This window comes from Labrus bergylta, chromosome 13, assembly GCF_963930695.1.
Source record: "Labrus bergylta chromosome 13, fLabBer1.1, whole genome shotgun sequence".
NCBI classification, from domain to species: Eukaryota; Metazoa; Chordata; class Actinopteri; order Labriformes; family Labridae; genus Labrus; species Labrus bergylta.
In genome coordinates this window covers 8,377,953-8,390,596 of record NC_089207.1, presented here as the reverse complement: position 1 = coordinate 8,390,596, position 12,644 = coordinate 8,377,953, and the positions used below count along the sequence as shown (strand labels likewise).

The following is a 12,644-nucleotide window of genomic DNA, read 5'->3' as shown; positions in this document are numbered from 1 at the left end:
AAGTAAGCATCACTTGTTTGCAGGTTTTTTTTAAATTCAATCTTAATAGTAATCATTTATAATAATTCCTGATTTGGTGTAAATGTTTATTATTGATGTGAAAACATTTATAATGATGGTGAATATTTCCAGTTGAATCAAATGTATAATATGGCTACCAGAGTGTTGTGGGGAAGTAAAGAGTAACCTAAGTACAAGTAATTAAAATATGTTAATGCAGTAGTCCTTACGTAAGTAGGCTACATGTACTTTTTGAATGTAAAACTGAACTTTGAAAACAGCCTCCAGAGAGCGTAATATGTATTAATACTCACTGAAAACATTGATGAAAATTGCAACAAAAAAAAAGAGGACAGACTGCCAAATAAAATCATGTTTCATTTTCCACTGGCCTGTTTCTCTCAGTCCTTTCTCCACTAGTGAGGCAACAGCGCCCTCTTCTGGCTAAAGGAGGTATTAAAAGCTTACAGCACCTGGTATTCCCAGGCGGTCTCCCATCCAAGTACTAACCAGGCCCGACCCTGCTTAGCTTCCGAGATCGGACGAGATCGGGCGTGTTCAGGGTGGTATGGCCGTAAGCGAATGAACAGGTTGTTAAAGGGTTATTTATACATACTTAGGTTTAAAGTAACACCTCGCCAAAATTAGAGCAAGTGACTATGACCTAGTTGATTTTATTACTTTTCTACTCAAACGTGTGGGCCTATGGATAGACTTACACTTAATCTTACTAGATTCAGCAATACTTTGACGCTGGGAGTTAACTAAAGACTTGCAGCTTGTTTTTAAGACTTGTTTCACGACTTGCGGGCAAACTGAACGTTCAAACGTCTGATAAACACATTGAACAAACCGATTCCGTGAAGATTAACTTCCCTCTTTCAAAACTGGCCTGGTTAGTACTTGGATGGGAGACCGCCTGGGAATCCCAGGTGCTGTAAGCTTTTAATACCTGCTTCAGCCAGCAGGGGGCGCTGTAACCTCCTGCTATGCACTGCAGTTCTTTTTTTATTTGTCTATCATTGCTTCTACTTTCCTACAAAGTAGCTTACACTGAATTTTGATTGGGGATCATCTATAGCATATATAGGGACTGATTGTAATAATTATGAATTTTCATATAATTAGTAAGTGTTCCTTTGTGATTCCTAATGGAGGATTGTTTTTTTTAATGATTAGTTACAATGGAGAATGTGAGGGGATCAAATATGTATGCCCCACAGGGTTATGATTTCTACATGAAACATTGCAATGGCTGATTTATTAATTTGTCATTCAAGATTACCTCAAAACAAGTAAGTGGTGATAAAAACATAATTTCGAGTTGTCCCTTATGTCTTAATCAATCACTGCTTAGGCTACTATAATAATCCTAAATCTTGTGTGCCTTAATGCAACATTTAAACTTATTTCTGCTGTTCACTGTTCACAAGTTTGCAGTATTGAAAACCTTAATAAATCCACAGTAAAAGTGACGATGCAAAATGGTCAACTTCTGAAAAATCGTCAATTGATTCTGAAAAAATATTGATTGATAAGTAAGCATCACTTGTTTGCAGGTTTTTTTTAAATTCAATCTTAATAGTAATCATTTATAATAATTCCTGATTTGGTGTAAATGTTTATTATTGATGTGAAAACATTTATAATGATGGTGAATATTTCCAGTTGAATCAAATGTATAATATGGCTACCAGAGTGTTGTGGGGAAGTAAAGAGTAACCTAAGTACAAGTAATTAAAATATGTTAATGCAGTAGTCCTTACTTAAGTAGGCTACATGTACTTTTTGAATGTAAAACTGAACTTTGAAAACAGCCTCCAGAGAGCGTAATATGTATTAATACTCACTGAAAACATTGATGAAAATTGCAACAACAAAAAAAAAAGAGAGGACAGACTGCCAAATAAAATCATGTTTCATTTTCCACTGGCCTGTTTCTCTCAGTCCTTTCTCCACTAGTGAGGCAACAGCGCCCTCTTCTGGCTAAAGGAGGTATTAAAAGCTTACAGCACCTGGTATTCCCAGGCGGTCTCCCATCCAAGTACTAACCAGGCCCGACCCTGCTTAGCTTCCGAGATCGGACGAGATCGGGCGTGTTCAGGGTGGTATGGCCGTAAGCGAATGAACAGGTTGTTAAAGGGTTATTTATACATACTTAGGTTTAAAGTAACACCTCGCCAAAATTAGAGCAAGTGACTATGACCTAGTTGATTTTATTACTTTTCTACTCAAACGTGTGGGCCTATGGATAGACTTACACTTAATCTTACTAGATTCAGCAATACTTTGACGCTGGGAGTTAACTAAAGACTTGCAGCTTGTTTTTAAGACTTGTTTCACGACTTGCGGGCAAACTGAACGTTCAAACGTCTGATAAACACATTGAACAAACCGATTCCGTGAAGATTAACTTCCCTCTTTCAAAACTGGCCTGGTTAGTACTTGGATGGGAGACCGCCTGGGAATCCCAGGTGCTGTAAGCTTTTAATACCTGCTTCAGCCAGCAGGGGGCGCTGTAACCTCCTGCTATGCACTGCAGTTCTTTTTTTATTTGTCTATCATTGCTTCTACTTTCCTACAAAGTAGCTTACACTGAATTTTGATTGGGGATCATCTATAGCATATATAGGGACTGATTGTAATAATTATGAATTTTCATATAATTAGTAAGTGTTCCTTTGTGATTCCTAATGGAGGATTGTTTTTTTTAATGATTAGTTACAATGGAGAATGTGAGGGGATCAAATATGTATGCCCCACAGGGTTATGATTTCTACACGAAACATTGCAATGGCTGATTTATTCATTTGTCATTCAAGATTACCTCAAAACAAGTAAGTGGTGATAAAAACATAATTTCGAGTTGTCCCTTATATCTTAATCAATCACTGCTTAGGCTACTATAATAATCCTAAATCTTGTGTGCCTTAATGCAACATTTAAACTTATTTCTGCTGTTCACTGTTCACAAGTTTGCAGTATTGAAAACCTTAATAAATCCACAGTAAAAGTGACGATGCAAAATGGTCAACTTCTGAAAAATCGTCAATTGATTCTGAAAAAATATTGATTGATAAGTAAGCATCACTTGTTTGCAGGTTTTTTTTAAATTCAATCTTAATAGTAATCATTTATAATAATTCCTGATTTGGTGTAAATGTTTATTATTGATGTGAAAACATTTATAATGATGGTGAATATTTCCAGTTGAATCAAATGTATAATATGGCTACCAGAGTGTTGTGGGGAAGTAAAGAGTAACCTAAGTACAAGTAATTAAAATATGTTAATGCAGTAGTCCTTACGTAAGTAGGCTACATGTACTTTTTGAATGTAAAACTGAACTTTGAAAACAGCCTCCAGAGAGCGTAATATGTATTAATACTCACTGAAAACATTGATGAAAATTGCAACAAAAAAAAAGAGGACAGACTGCCAAATAAAATCATGTTTCATTTTCCACTGGCCTGTTTCTCTCAGTCCTTTCTCCACTAGTGAGGCAACAGCGCCCTCTTCTGGCTAAAGGAGGTATTAAAAGCTTACAGCACCTGGTATTCCCAGGCGGTCTCCCATCCAAGTACTAACCAGGCCTGACCCTGCTTAGCTTCCGAGATCGGACGAGATCGGGCGTGTTCAGGGTAGTATGGCCGTAAGCGAATGAACAGGTTGTTAAAGGGTTATTTATACATACTTAGGTTTAAAGTAACACCTCGCCAAAATTAGAGCAAGTGACTATGACCTAGTTGATTTTATTACTTTTCTACTCAAACGTGTGGGCCTATGGATAGACTTACACTTAATCTTACTAGATTCAGCAATACTTTGACGCTGGGAGTTAACTAAAGACTTGCAGCTTGTTTTTAAGACTTGTTTCACGACTTGCGGGCAAACTGAACGTTCAAACGTCTGATAAACACATTGAACAAACCGATTCCGTGAAGATTAACTTCCCTCTTTCAAAACTGGCCTGGTTAGTACTTGGATGGGAGACCGCCTGGGAATCCCAGGTGCTGTAAGCTTTTAATACCTGCTTCAGCCAGCAGGGGGCGCTGTAACCTCCTGCTATGCACTGCAGTTCTTTTTTTATTTGTCTATCATTGCTTCTACTTTCCTACAAAGTAGCTTACACTGAATTTTGATTGGGGATCATCTATAGCATATATAGGGACTGATTGTAATAATTATGAATTTTCATATAATTAGTAAGTGTTCCTTTGTGATTCCTAATGGAGGATTGTTTTTTTTAATGATTAGTTACAATGGAGAATGTGAGGGGATCAAATATGTATGCCCCACAGGGTTATGATTTCTACATGAAACATTGCAATGGCTGATTTATTCATTTGTCATTCAAGATTACCTCAAAACAAGTAAGTGGTGATAAAAACATAATTTCGAGTTGTCCCTTATATCTTAATCAATCACTGCTTAGGCTACTATAATAATCCTAAATCTTGTGTGCCTTAATGCAACATTTAAACTTATTTCTGCTGTTCACTGTTCACAAGTTTGCAGTATTGAAAACCTTAATAAATCCACAGTAAAAGTGACGATGCAAAATGGTCAACTTCTGAAAAATCGTCAATTGATTCTGAAAAAATATTGATTGATAAGTAAGCATCACTTGTTTGCAGGTTTTTTTTAAATTCAATCTTAATAGTAATCATTTATAATAATTCCTGATTTGGTGTAAATGTTTATTATTGATGTGAAAACATTTATAATGATGGTGAATATTTCCAGTTGAATCAAATGTATAATATGGCTACCAGAGTGTTGTGGGGAAGTAAAGAGTAACCTAAGTACAAGTAATTAAAATATGTTAATGCAGTAGTCCTTACTTAAGTAGGCTACATGTACTTTTTGAATGTAAAACTGAACTTTGAAAACAGCCTCCAGAGAGCGTAATATGTATTAATACTCACTGAAAACATTGATGAAAATTGCAACAAAAAAAAAGAGGACAGACTGCCAAATAAAATCATGTTTCATTTTCCACTGGCCTGTTTCTCTCAGTCCTTTCTCCACTAGTGAGGCAACAGCGCCCTCTTCTGGCTAAAGGAGGTATTAAAAGCTTACAGCACCTGGTATTCCCAGGCGGTCTCCCATCCAAGTACTAACCAGGCCCGACCCTGCTTAGCTTCCGAGATCGGACGAGATCGGGCGTGTTCAGGGTGGTATGGCCGTAAGTGAATGAACAGGTTGTTAAAGGGTTATTTATACATACTTAGGTTTAAAGTAACACCGCGCCAAAATTAGAGCAAGTGACTATGACCTAGTTGATTTTATTACTTTTCTACTCAAACGTGTGGGCCTATGGATAGACTTACACTTAATCTTACTAGATTCAGCAATACTTTGACGCTGGGAGTTAACTAAAGACTTGCAGCTTGTTTTTAAGACTTGTTTCACGACTTGCGGGCAAACTGAACGTTCAAACGTCTGATAAACACATTGAACAAACCGATTCCGTGAAGATTAACTTCCCTCTTTCAAAACTGGCCTGGTTAGTACTTGGATGGGAGACCGCCTGGGAATCCCAGGTGCTGTAAGCTTTTAATACCTGCTTCAGCCAGCAGGGGGCGCTGTAACCTCCTGCTATGCACTGCAGTTATTTTTTTATTTGTCTATCATTGCTTCTACTTTCCTACAAAGTAGCTTACACTGAATTTTGATTGGGGATCATCTATAGCATATATAGGGACTGATTGTAATAATTATGAATTTTCATATAATTAGTAAGTGTTCCTTTGTGATTCCTAATGGAGGATTGTTTTTTTTAATGATTAGTTACAATGGAGAATGTGAGGGGATCAAATATGTATGCCCCACAGGGTTATGATTTCTACATGAAACATTGCAATGGCTGATTTATTCATTTGTCATTCAAGATTACCTCAAAACAAGTAAGTGGTGATAAAAACATAATTTCGAGTTGTCCCTTATATCTTAATCAATCACTGCTTAGGCTACTATAATAATCCTAAATCTTGTGTGCCTTAATGCAACATTTAAACTTATTTCTGCTGTTCACTGTTCACAAGTTTGCAGTATTGAAAACCTTAATAAATCCACAGTAAAAGTGACGATGCAAAATGGTCAACTTCTGAAAAATCGTCAATTGATTCTGAAAAAATATTGATTGATAAGTAAGCATCACTTGTTTGCAGGTTTTTTTTAAATTCAATCTTAATAGTAATCATTTATAATAATTCCTGATTTGGTGTAAATGTTTATTATTGATGTGAAAACATTTATAATGATGGTGAATATTTCCAGTTGAATCAAATGTATAATATGGCTACCAGAGTGTTGTGGGGAAGTAAAGAGTAACCTAAGTACAAGTAATTAAAATATGTTAATGCAGTAGTCCTTACGTAAGTAGGCTACATGTACTTTTTGAATGTAAAACTGAACTTTGAAAACAGCCTCCAGAGAGCGTAATATGTATTAATACTCACTGAAAACATTGATGAAAATTGCAACAAAAAAAAAGAGGACAGACTGCCAAATAAAATCATGTTTCATTTTCCACTGGCCTGTTTCTCTCAGTCCTTTCTCCACTAGTGAGGCAACAGCGCCCTCTTCTGGCTAAAGGAGGTATTAAAAGCTTACAGCACCTGGTATTCCCAGGCGGTCTCCCATCCAAGTACTAACCAGGCCCGACCCTGCTTAGCTTCCGAGATCGGACGAGATCGGGCGTGTTCAGGGTGGTATGGCCGTAAGCGAATGAACAGGTTGTTAAAGGGTTATTTATACATACTTAGGTTTAAAGTAACACCTCGCCAAAATTAGAGCAAGTGACTATGACCTAGTTGATTTTATTACTTTTCTACTCAAACGTGTGGGCCTATGGATAGACTTACACTTAATCTTACTAGATTCAGCAATACTTTGACGCTGGGAGTTAACTAAAGACTTGCAGCTTGTTTTTAAGACTTGTTTCACGACTTGCGGGCAAACTGAACGTTCAAACGTCTGATAAACACATTGAACAAACCGATTCCGTGAAGATTAACTTCCCTCTTTCAAAACTGGCCTGGTTAGTACTTGGATGGGAGACCGCCTGGGAATCCCAGGTGCTGTAAGCTTTTAATACCTGCTTCAGCCAGCAGGGGGCGCTGTAACCTCCTGCTATGCACTGCAGTTCTTTTTTTATTTGTCTATCATTGCTTCTACTTTCCTACAAAGTAGCTTACACTGAATTTTGATTGGGGATCATCTATAGCATATATAGGGACTGATTGTAATAATTATGAATTTTCATATAATTAGTAAGTGTTCCTTTGTGATTCCTAATGGAGGATTGTTTTTTTTAATGATTAGTTACAATGGAGAATGTGAGGGGATCAAATATGTATGCCCCACAGGGTTATGATTTCTACATGAAACATTGCAATGGCTGATTTATTCATTTGTCATTCAAGATTACCTCAAAACAAGTAAGTGGTGATAAAAACATAATTTCGAGTTGTCCCTTATATCTTAATCAATCACTGCTTAGGCTACTATAATAATCCTAAATCTTGTGTGCCTTAATGCAACATTTAAACTTATTTCTGCTGTTCACTGTTCACAAGTTTGCAGTATTGAAAACCTTAATAAATCCACAGTAAAAGTGACGATGCAAAATGGTCAACTTCTGAAAAATCGTCAATTGATTCTGAAAAAATATTGATTGATAAGTAAGCATCACTTGTTTGCAGGTTTTTTTTAAATTCAATCTTAATAGTAATCATTTATAATAATTCCTGATTTGGTGTAAATGTTTATTATTGATGTGAAAACATTTATAATGATGGTGAATATTTCCAGTTGAATCAAATGTATAATATGGCTACCAGAGTGTTGTGGGGAAGTAAAGAGTAACCTAAGTACAAGTAATTAAAATATGTTAATGCAGTAGTCCTTACGTAAGTAGGCTACATGTACTTTTTGAATGTAAAACTGAACTTTGAAAACAGCCTCCAGAGAGCGTAATATGTATTAATACTCACTGAAAACATTGATGAAAATTGCAACAAAAAAAAAGAGGACAGACTGCCAAATAAAATCATGTTTCATTTTCCACTGGCCTGTTTCTCTCAGTCCTTTCTCCACTAGTGAGGCAACAGCGCCCTCTTCTGGCTAAAGGAGGTATTAAAAGCTTACAGCACCTGGTATTCCCAGGCGGTCTCCCATCCAAGTACTAACCAGGCCCGACCCTGCTTAGCTTCCGAGATCGGACGAGATCGGGCGTGTTCAGGGTGGTATGGCCGTAAGCGAATGAACAGGTTGTTAAAGGGTTATTTATACATACTTAGGTTTAAAGTAACACCTCGCCAAAATTAGAGCAAGTGACTATGACCTAGTTGATTTTATTACTTTTCTACTCAAACGTGTGGGCCTATGGATAGACTTACACTTAATCTTACTAGATTCAGCAATACTTTGACGCTGGGAGTTAACTAAAGACTTGCAGCTTGTTTTTAAGACTTGTTTCACGACTTGCGGGCAAACTGAACGTTCAAACGTCTGATAAACACATTGAACAAACCGATTCCGTGAAGATTAACTTCCCTCTTTCAAAACTGGCCTGGTTAGTACTTGGATGGGAGACCGCCTGGGAATCCCAGGTGCTGTAAGCTTTTAATACCTGCTTCAGCCAGCAGGGGGCGCTGTAACCTCCTGCTATGCACTGCAGTTCTTTTTTTATTTGTCTATCATTGCTTCTACTTTCCTACAAAGTAGCTTACACTGAATTTTGATTGGGGATCATCTATAGCATATATAGGGACTGATTGTAATAATTATGAATTTTCATATAATTAGTAAGTGTTCCTTTGTGATTCCTAATGGAGGATTGTTTTTTTTAATGATTAGTTACAATGGAGAATGTGAGGGGATCAAATATGTATGCCCCACAGGGTTATGATTTCTACATGAAACATTGCAATGGCTGATTTATTCATTTGTCATTCAAGATTACCTCAAAACAAGTAAGTGGTGATAAAAACATAATTTCGAGTTGTCCCTTATATCTTAATCAATCACTGCTTAGGCTACTATAATAATCCTAAATCTTGTGTGCCTTAATGCAACATTTAAACTTATTTCTGCTGTTCACTGTTCACAAGTTTGCAGTATTGAAAACCTTAATAAATCCACAGTAAAAGTGACGATGCAAAATGGTCAACTTCTGAAAAATCGTCAATTGATTCTGAAAAAATATTGATTGATAAGTAAGCATCACTTGTTTGCAGGTTTTTTTTAAATTCAATCTTAATAGTAATCATTTATAATAATTCCTGATTTGGTGTAAATGTTTATTATTGATGTGAAAACATTTATAATGATGGTGAATATTTCCAGTTGAATCAAATGTATAATATGGCTACCAGAGCGTTGTGGGGAAGTAAAGAGTAACCTAAGTACAAGTAATTAAAATATGTTAATGCAGTAGTCCTTACGTAAGTAGGCTACATGTACTTTTTGAATGTAAAACTGAACTTTGAAAACAGCCTCCAGAGAGCGTAATATGTATTAATACTCACTGAAAACATTGATGAAAATTGCAACAAAAAAAAAGAGGACAGACTGCCAAATAAAATCATGTTTCATTTTCCACTGGCCTGTTTCTCTCAGTCCTTTCTCCACTAGTGAGGCAACAGCGCCCTCTTCTGGCTAAAGGAGGTATTAAAAGCTTACAGCACCTGGTATTCCCAGGCGGTCTCCCATCCAAGTACTAACCAGGCCCGACCCTGCTTAGCTTCCGAGATCGGACGAGATCGGGCGTGTTCAGGGTGGTATGGCCGTAAGCCAATGAACAGGTTGTTAAAGGGTTATTTATACATACTTAGGTTTAAAGTAACACCTCGCCAAAATTAGAGCAAGTGACTATGACCTAGTTGATTTTATTACTTTTCTACTCAAACGTGTGGGCCTATGGATAGACTTACACTTAATCTTACTAGATTCAGCAATACTTTGACGCTGGGAGTTAACTAAAGACTTGCAGCTTGTTTTTAAGACTTGTTTCACGACTTGCGGGCAAACTGAACGTTCAAACGTCTGATAAACACATTGAACAAACCGATTCCGTGAAGATTAACTTCCCTCTTTCAAAACTGGCCTGGTTAGTACTTGGATGGGAGACCGCCTGGGAATCCCAGGTGCTGTAAGCTTTTAATACCTGCTTCAGCCAGCAGGGGGCGCTGTAACCTCCTGCTATGCACTGCAGTTCTTTTTTTATTTGTCTATCATTGCTTCTACTTTCCTACAAAGTAGCTTACACTGAATTTTGATTGGGGATCATCTATAGCATATATAGGGACTGATTGTAATAATTATGAATTTTCATATAATTAGTAAGTGTTCCTTTGTGATTCCTAATGGAGGATTGTTTTTTTTAATGATTAGTTACAATGGAGAATGTGAGGGGATCAAATATGTATGCCCCACAGGGTTATGATTTCTACATGAAACATTGCAATGGCTGATTTATTCATTTGTCATTCAAGATTACCTCAAAACAAGTAAGTGGTGATAAAAACATAATTTCGAGTTGTCCCTTATATCTTAATCAATCACTGCTTAGGCTACTATAATAATCCTAAATCTTGTGTGCCTTAATGCAACATTTAAACTTATTTCTGCTGTTCACTGTTCACAAGTTTGCAGTATTGAAAACCTTAATAAATCCACAGTAAAAGTGACGATGCAAAATGGTCAACTTCTGAAAAATCGTCAATTGATTCTGAAAAAATATTGATTGATAAGTAAGCATCACTTGTTTGCAGGTTTTTTTTAAATTCAATCTTAATAGTAATCATTTATAATAATTCCTGATTTGGTGTAAATGTTTATTATTGATGTGAAAACATTTATAATGATGGTGAATATTTCCAGTTGAATCAAATGTATAATATGGCTACCAGAGTGTTGTGGGGAAGTAAAGAGTAACCTAAGTACAAGTAATTAAAATATGTTAATGCAGTAGTCCTTACGTAAGTAGGCTACATGTACTTTTTGAATGTAAAACTGAACTTTGAAAACAGCCTCCAGAGAGCGTAATATGTATTAATACTCACTGAAAACATTGATGAAAATTGCAACAAAAAAAAAGAGGACAGACTGCCAAATAAAATCATGTTTCATTTTCCACTGGCCTGTTTCTCTCAGTCCTTTCTCCACTAGTGAGGCAACAGCGCCCTCTTCTGGCTAAAGGAGGTATTAAAAGCTTACAGCACCTGGTATTCCCAGGCGGTCTCCCATCCAAGTACTAACCAGGCCCGACCCTGCTTAGCTTCCGAGATCGGACGAGATCGGGCGTGTTCAGGGTGGTATGGCCGTAAGCGAATGAACAGGTTGTTAAAGGGTTATTTATACATACTTAGGTTTAAAGTAACACCTCGCCAAAATTAGAGCAAGTGACTATGACCTAGTTGATTTTATTACTTTTCTACTCAAACGTGTGGGCCTATGGATAGACTTACACTTAATCTTACTAGATTCAGCAATACTTTGACGCTGGGAGTTAACTAAAGACTTGCAGCTTGTTTTTAAGACTTGTTTCACGACTTGCGGGCAAACTGAACGTTCAAACGTCTGATAAACACATTGAACAAACCGATTCCGTGAAGATTAACTTCCCTCTTTCAAAACTGGCCTGGTTAGTACTTGGATGGGAGACCGCCTGGGAATCCCAGGTGCTGTAAGCTTTTAATACCTGCTTCAGCCAGCAGGGGGCGCTGTAACCTCCTGCTATGCACTGCAGTTCTTTTTTTATTTGTCTATCATTGCTTCTACTTTCCTACAAAGTAGCTTACACTGAATTTTGATTGGGGATCATCTATAGCATATATAGGGACTGATTGTAATAATTATGAATTTTCATATAATTAGTAAGTGTTCCTTTGTGATTCCTAATGGAGGATTGTTTTTTTTAATGATTAGTTACAATGGAGAATGTGAGGGGATCAAATATGTATGCCCCACAGGGTTATGATTTCTACATGAAACATTGCAATGGCTGATTTATTCATTTGTCATTCAAGATTACCTCAAAACAAGTAAGTGGTGATAAAAACATAATTTCGAGTTGTCCCTTATATCTTAATCAATCACTGCTTAGGCTACTATAATAATCCTAAATCTTGTGTGCCTTAATGCAACATTTAAACTTATTTCTGCTGTTCACTGTTCACAAGTTTGCAGTATTGAAAACCTTAATAAATCCACAGTAAAAGTGACGATGCAAAATGGTCAACTTCTGAAAAATCGTCAATTGATTCTGAAAAAATATTGATTGATAAGTAAGCATCACTTGTTTGCAGGTTTTTTTTAAATTCAATCTTAATAGTAATCATTTATAATAATTCCTGATTTGGTGTAAATGTTTATTATTGATGTGAAAACATTTATAATGATGGTGAATATTTCCAGTTGAATCAAATGTATAATATGGCTACCAGAGTGTTGTGGGGAAGTAAAGAGTAACCTAAGTACAAGTAATTAAAATATGTTAATGCAGTAGTCCTTACGTAAGTAGGCTACATGTACTTTTTGAATGTAAAACTGAACTTTGAAAACAGCCTCCAGAGAGCGTAATATGTATTAATACTCACTGAAAACATTGATGAAAATTGCAACAAAAAAAAAGA

At 36.5% G+C, this 12,644-nt stretch overlaps 8 non-coding genes across 8 annotated transcripts; all 8 read right to left on the bottom strand.

Moving 5' to 3' along the window:
* Positions 1-461: 461 nt before the first annotated feature.
* LOC136182292 (5S ribosomal RNA) lies at positions 462-580 on the bottom strand. The gene has a single exon (XR_010668610.1). It is a non-coding gene; the product is annotated as a 5S ribosomal RNA (ribosomal RNA).
* A 1,423-nt stretch (positions 581-2,003) lies between these two features.
* LOC136182291 (5S ribosomal RNA) lies at positions 2,004-2,122 on the bottom strand. Its single transcript, XR_010668609.1, has one exon. It is a non-coding gene; the product is annotated as a 5S ribosomal RNA (ribosomal RNA).
* Positions 2,123-3,539: 1,417 nt separating this feature from the next.
* On the bottom strand, positions 3,540-3,658 carry LOC136181368 (5S ribosomal RNA). The gene has a single exon (XR_010667717.1). It is a non-coding gene; the product is annotated as a 5S ribosomal RNA (ribosomal RNA).
* Positions 3,659-5,075: 1,417 nt separating this feature from the next.
* Positions 5,076-5,194, bottom strand: LOC136181502 (5S ribosomal RNA). The gene has a single exon (XR_010667849.1). It is a non-coding gene; the product is annotated as a 5S ribosomal RNA (ribosomal RNA).
* A 1,417-nt stretch (positions 5,195-6,611) lies between these two features.
* LOC136182290 (5S ribosomal RNA) lies at positions 6,612-6,730 on the bottom strand. Its single transcript, XR_010668608.1, has one exon. It is a non-coding gene; the product is annotated as a 5S ribosomal RNA (ribosomal RNA).
* A 1,417-nt stretch (positions 6,731-8,147) lies between these two features.
* LOC136182289 (5S ribosomal RNA) lies at positions 8,148-8,266 on the bottom strand. The gene has a single exon (XR_010668607.1). It is a non-coding gene; the product is annotated as a 5S ribosomal RNA (ribosomal RNA).
* Positions 8,267-9,683: 1,417 nt separating this feature from the next.
* Positions 9,684-9,802, bottom strand: LOC136182288 (5S ribosomal RNA). The gene has a single exon (XR_010668606.1). It is a non-coding gene; the product is annotated as a 5S ribosomal RNA (ribosomal RNA).
* Positions 9,803-11,219: 1,417 nt separating this feature from the next.
* On the bottom strand, positions 11,220-11,338 carry LOC136182287 (5S ribosomal RNA). Its single transcript, XR_010668605.1, has one exon. It is a non-coding gene; the product is annotated as a 5S ribosomal RNA (ribosomal RNA).
* Between the last annotated feature and the right edge of the window lie 1,306 nt (positions 11,339-12,644).